This window comes from Pempheris klunzingeri, chromosome 18 (genome assembly GCF_042242105.1).
Source record: "Pempheris klunzingeri isolate RE-2024b chromosome 18, fPemKlu1.hap1, whole genome shotgun sequence".
NCBI lineage: Eukaryota > Metazoa > Chordata > Actinopteri > Acropomatiformes > Pempheridae > Pempheris > Pempheris klunzingeri.
In genome coordinates, this window is record NC_092029.1 from 4,903,665 (window position 1) to 4,910,607 (window position 6,943).

Sequence of the window (6,943 nt, forward strand, 5' to 3'; positions counted from 1 at the left end):
TGACCTGTGCAATAAATGTCACTTCTGTACGATTCCAATAATTTCAATCATTTTCAAAAATCAAAATAGCTAAATGTGCATATTTCCTGAGGCAGAGGCGAGTTCAGCCTCCCCTCAGATTGTGTAATCCCTCCCAAACTGGGATAAACTCATGCCTTTTGCTTTCTCACTGTTTGACACCAATGTTAAGTTTGAACACTGTAAAACATCACAGCCCCTTTTAGTTATGTCAATTTACATTTTCTCTTTAACTCAAAGTGCTCTGATATGTTTTAGATTTTTAATTCTAGTTTATTGTAGGTTAAATTTACATTCATCATCTTGACTACTTGTAAATGTTGTCAGATTGACTGAACTTGCTTTATCAAGTTATCAGTTAAAAAGAAAGAAAAGAAAAATGGTGAAAGTGACGTCTTCAAGCTACAGAGAAAAAATACTTGCTTCTGCATTTGATTCTGAAAAAAACACCTTTAAAGTAACGGCAAGGTTGAAACAACTTGTTATATCCTGGAGATACGCCATGTTTTAACTTGGACTAAAGCATATAGACATAGACATAGATATACCTGCACCCCAACCGATGTGTTCAAATGTCCTTACTGACCCTGTTTTGTTTCATTTGTTTTTGTGTTGTGTTGTTTTTTTGTATTATATATTATTTCATATTTTGGGTGGACTTCAGGTCTGAAGTGTTGCTGCTGAAAAGCGTTCACACTGTTCTTATCCTCTTTATTATTCACACATTTTCTTCTTACGTACGTTTTTTGGCACTTAACAACTGCTTCATACTTTGTGCTACAGAAACCATTCAAACATCAAAATGTTCAGCTCGTTGAGGACATTCAACTGTGACTACATTTAAACATTTCAACCTTTTTAAATTTTTGAAAATATTCAGCTTTTTTCAACTTGCATTTAACATTGAAGTCTATGGGCTGAATGTTCAAATCATCCTCAACTTCCTCCACTTTGAAAGGTTATAGCTTCCTCATACTTTCAGCTAGAGACTTCATTCAACTTTTAAACAGGTCACCTGTTATGTTACCACATAATTCATCTTATTGATATCTTTTACGGATTTTACAATATTGACAATATCAGTTTTAGTTTTATGTCGTTTTCCCTTCTCATATTTTATGGGTGACGTCATCGCCAGAGCGCAGAGGAGCATTAAAATCGTCTGAAAGTTTTGTCTTTATCTCGCTCTCACGCCCAACGTGTGTCACTCACACTCACCATTTATACATCGAAACATAGGAAAAATGGTGCTCGTCGCAGTGATGTGGCCATGGAAAGAAAAGAACATACATTCATATCAGGGAAGCTTAAATCATGAATTACAGTTACAAAAGGCAGCAGTGCAGTGTGACGTCAGCTATTCAGCAGGCAGCATTCACACTGCAATTTCTTCAGGAATTGCAAATTTTCTAGTTACCAGTATTATTGTTTTTTGTGGAATACTAAAATGATTTTTTTTTTTGTGGAAATAAAATGTATGTATTTTAATAAGGTTTAAAATAAGACACAAATAGCAGCTGTATCATACAAACTTAGCTTCATCTGCCACAAGACTCCATTCACTGTTTACATTATTTCAGTGCGCCTCTACGAACGTTACCGTGCGGAGGGATGCACGGCACTTCCGGGTCCGGCCGTGCGGAGGAGAGGCGTTGTTGTGGGCGTTGAAGCATCCAGAGGTACAAAGAAGACGGCGACAATGGCCGATATATCGCTGTATCTCACTAACGTCAATGTGTCGATAGGACAGGCCATGGATGTGGAGCAGGTCGGTGAACAGCTTTGTGTTTTTTTAATTACCACATTTTCCCGTCGATGTTTTGTTTACTGGATGTGGCTGATGATGTCGCCCAGTGCACGTAGGTTGTTGTCACTTGTCAGCTGTGTCATGTCGGTGTGGTTGGTCATGATGTGACACTAGAAAGGGAAATATTTGTTTTTTATTTGATGTGAAGTCACCCAAGCCTTGCACTGACTAACTGATTGTCTTATAAAAACAACCATAATAATAACACACACTGGCTGTATGTTTGCTTCTTTGTGCTCCCCACACTCAGAGCCCAAACCCGGGTAAGGACTTTGAGAGTGTGGAGCTGGGGGAGCTGGACAAGAGAGAAGAGCAGCAGGAGCAGCAGGAGCAGCGGAGGGAGAAGGTCCCTCGCAGGATCATCCATTTCTCCAGCGGGGAGACCATGGAGGAGTACAGCACTGACGAGGAGGAGGGAGAGGAGAAGGAGCCAGAGAGGAAAGACCTGCTGTCCTCCCCAGGCGATGCGGTGAGGGTGAGGAACGGCAGGGGCATGGGGGAATCCATGTGTGGGTACTAAATGAGGGCATGGGAAATGATGGAGGAAGGGCAATGTGTTTGGAGCGGGACGAGAAATTTATGTTCTATGTAAATTACTCTATCAGGGGCATTAGGAGACAAATTTAGTCCTGTTCCAATTTAAAAGTGTCCTCTTGAATGAACATTTGTGTGTTGCAGTCAAAGCTGACCTGGGGCCCATACTTCTGGTTTCACATGTGGAGAGCTGCCACGTCCACCATCTCAGGTACGTCCATTTACATCATTTACAACCTGCTCTGGAGCAGGTTAACTTCAGCTGATCAGATCAGAGCTACTGACCAATCAGCTCACTGTAAAATGAGTGTTTTTTGACACTGGACAAAATTACTAGTAATATGAAGCACCATTTTGTCCACCATGATCATTTTATAGAGATAGAGGAAACATTTCTTACACACTCGTGGTTTCAACACACTAACAGTCTAATGATTAGTGATCATAGCTGCATATTGATTAATAGCTCAGTACATTGTAAATGCAACATAGTCAGATTTCTTTACCTCAGTGCTCGTCCTGTCTGTTTTTGCAGTTTACTTTAAACTGTTTTATAAGAGTATGACTCATTGGGTTATATTTTATTAGGGTTATTTGTCATGTAACATGTAAGTGAATCAGGTCTGTGAATCCCGACAGGATGATGCAGGACCCAGACACAAAGAGGAGGGGTCTTTGTACTCAAGACATCAACACTTGCAAAATACTGACTTAAAAATTATTTCATTGATTCAGAAATTATTCTATTGCTTCTGCTATCAGATCAGCAGCCATAGCAGCGGTCTGCTATACAGAAATGATAGACTGTTGAATGCCTTATTTGACCAATCACAGTCAAGTATTCAACAAAGCCATGTAATAAAATGAATTATCTGATTTGCCATTAATGGTTAATCCATTCATTTTACATTCTCGTGTTAGACTACTGATCATGTTGATCATTTCATCATTATTCGGGCTGTGACTGCTTCCAAAAGTCAAGTTCAGTTCAGTTGATCACCATTGTTCAGCTCAGGGAGGACGATTAGCTCACAGTCAGACTATGTCAGACTTGCTTTGTGATACAGGACCTGAGGTTTTTGAAAATGTTTACACAGGTTAGGTTAAAAATAGCTAAAACTTAAATATATATAAAATGCCACTGAATCTGCAGACCTGTGGATATTTTGGATTCCTAAATTCAGATGAAATTTGAGTATTGCTGCAAACATTAAAGCCAGCATTTATGTGGTTAGCAGAGGGATGGAGTAATACTATGTAAAGTATGTCAATGATTAAATGGCTTTTTTTTAATTCACAGAAATATTTCATAATGGGAATTAGAATTGTAGTCTGTGATTACCACCAAACAGGGTGCTGCATCTTAGTTAAAGGTTATTTGATGTATTCTACTGTCTGTAGACTCCGTTTCTCTTTTTATTCTTTCCAGCCTGTGACTACCTGGGGGAGAGGATGGCCTCGCTCTTCGGGATAACATCAGCCAAATATCAGTACGCTATAGATGAGTACTACAGGATGAAGAAAGAGGTATGTCGCACTGAGGTCCTGGATGTATGTTCTTTTGATTTTGTATTGGTTTACCGACTAATTTAGTTCCCTGTGGTGTCTGTGCGTCAGAGGGAGGAAGAGAAAGAGGAAACCCGTCTGTCAGAAGAAGCCGAACGGTCCTTCGACCAGCTGCAGCCTCAGGAAGATGAGGACGAGCCGATCACCATGACAGGCCAGCCGGAAGAGGCCGGCGTTCAGCCTGACGTGACCTATCAGGTCGAGGATGAAAATCAGGCCCCGTCGAGCACCATCAGAGTCCCTGTGATTGTCACGGCAACCTAACCATCCCCAGAGAAATGGACGTTTGCGCTTTATTGTCTGTTTGTTTGTTAAAGAAGGAACACCGTCTTGTTTCACCAAGCACCGTTTGGTTTGCGTTGGACACAGCTTCAGATGGGCAGTGCTGCTGTATTGTGGTTGTTTGGCGAGGACAGTAGAGGAGGAGCGACCCCTCTGACTACTAAGTGTACCTTTGCAACAGTGTAGCATCTGATAAAGTAACTGCTGGATAATGGAGAAAAAAAACAAGAAGTGTGTTATGAAAAATGACAACATGAGTGAGGAAATGTGACACGATGCACTAATTGATCTCTTAATCCACACTTGTTAACTCTCTTAGATGAACAGCTTTCCATGTGTGTCAGTTACCACATTATCCAGCAGCTGTTGCATTATCAGTTGCTACAGCAGCCTCCCACATTTGAACGTTAAGGAGTGAAGGTTAAATGTTGCTCCCCTGTGCCTCTGATGGACCGGACACTGTGCCTAAATCACCAATACAGCCAAGTCAGTGACAGATCTGGACGAAACATATATTTGAAGATGATTTTAAGTATTTGAAGCCTTAGATTCGGCGAGTTCACTCAGCTTTTTCAAATATTTTCTGCACGTACAACAGCGGTTTTGTCCAGATCTGGTCAAACCGGTGCATTCTTGATACACCTGGCTGCACCAAAGAGCTGGCCATTTTAACACTCCCTAACCTGTTAATTTGCTGCTGTCTGTGTTTTTGTATTGATGCTTACTAAGCCTGTATTGCACTCAATGTCTGTGTGGAAGCACTGAGCAGATTTAGCCTTGGTTATCAAATTATCTGTGGACCACGAGACTAAAAAAAACAATGAAAACGGGTTTAGCTGTTCTGTGTTGCTCTTGTTATCTGCCTTATCTGCTATGAACATAAGCATAGTGGATGTGGCGTGTCAGCCTTTGATACTGGCAGGGAGCATTGTTACACTAAGTCTGTATAAGACATGCAAACTTACATTTTTAACTGTTTTTAGTACGATTTTTGATATTTATGTATTTATTTTACTGAACTGACAAAGCACTTAATTTGAGCATTTTTTCTATTGATTTACTAAGTAACACTGTAATGAACTGTTATGAAAATAAAATCATAGTTATTGTCTGACTTTTATATTTGCCTCTTTGTCAAAATATTATTTCAAGTTCAATTTTATCAACATTTCAAAATGGAAAATCTATTATTTTTCTAAGTCAATGTTGGCAGCTGTGCTGTTTTGTCTGCTCGCTGAAAGACTCATAGTGGTGCTACAGTGAGAGTGATGTGAGGGATTGTCTTTGTCACTTGCAACAAAGAGCTTGTGTTGTTCTGTACGCAGACTGCTCTGAGGTCAGAGACCCCGTCCACTCGCTGCACAATGTGTCCATTCTTAGGTCAGAGTGGGTTTCTGTGGTCCGGAACGACCTCCACAGCGGTCACGCCCTTACAGGCAACAGTCAGACATGCCATACTCAGGGCCAAAACTGGACAACATGCAAAGGAATAGCTGGTAGGTTAGTGGTTGGGATAGTATATTAGAATCACTAAGATATCTAAGATATGACAAATTAAATCACATTCGTTTTGTAAAAGCTTTGCACAAAAATATAATTTGTGTGATTCTAAGTCTTTCTTTCTTAAAACAAACAAAAAATGTGTGAAAACTATAAGATCATTTCAGAATGTTTCCAAACAAATCAAACTGTCCGGATTTCTGCTTTAAAAAATATTGTTGATTCAAAAACATGCTTGAAAGAAGTTTTGTGCTTTTCAGTTTTAAAGTTTTAAAGGAATTTTTGGCAAATGCGCCTAGTCATTTTCTTGCTTAGAGTTGGTAAGAAAATTGTGTGCGATCAATATGAAGCAACAATCAGAAGCTGATTAGCTTAGCCTGGCAACTTGACACAGGGAAGCAGCGAGCCAAGCTCCAACCGACGGTAATGGTATCAACCTACCAGCACCTCTAAAGCTCACCAAGTAACTTGCCATATCTTTTTTTTCCATCAAGAATGAAATGTAAAAAGCCCAGAAATGGATTAACTGTTCATTGTTTATGTGAGGTTTTGTGCTTGTTCCTGATTACTATACCAGACACGTGAATTAGCTTGTTGTCGAGTCCCAAAATCATTTTTTTCTCATTTTCTTCGAGACAAAAACTCCACTTGTGTCCAAACTGGTTTCACTGATGTTTGTGATATTTCTACAAAAATTTGTTCTTGACAGAAAAGCACATAATAAATCAGTTTTCTCAGTTATTTTAGTGGTTATTTACAGAATAATTGGGATATGATGGAAATTCTTGGCATTGATAGGAATGCTAAGTTTCCCTTTTATACATAATGTATAATTACGAAAGCCTCCGCTATCGATCATTCAGACAGTCTTGGAAATTATACACACTTAGTGTCTTTCAGACTGCGCAAACTGACAAACGAAATATGAAAGCCAAGCCTGATCGGTGGATGATGCTCAATTTGGTGGCTGCTCACATGTTGCACCACGTCATTATGGTGGTGCCATGATGAGACAGCTCATCTCCAATAGTCACATAGTGAAGTCAATCCATGCCACAGCCAGGCCACACAAGGCAGCCTCACGCTTCGTCCAGACTGACAGACAATACCACCCACTGACAGCCTGCTCTGCAGAGTACGCAGTCAAGAAACACTGCCGCTAATTCATCATGACGCTATACATTATTCAGAAGCACAAAATCAAGCCAGAATTTCTAATCAGGCTTGCAATCTTAG

The 6,943-nt window shown here is 40.0% G+C and overlaps 1 pseudogene; it reads left to right on the forward strand.

The window, feature by feature from the left end:
- Positions 1-1,629: 1,629 nt before the first annotated feature.
- On the forward strand, positions 1,630-5,261 carry LOC139218017 (protein FAM177A1-like; annotated as a pseudogene).
- The last annotated feature ends 1,682 nt before the right edge of the window (positions 5,262-6,943 follow it).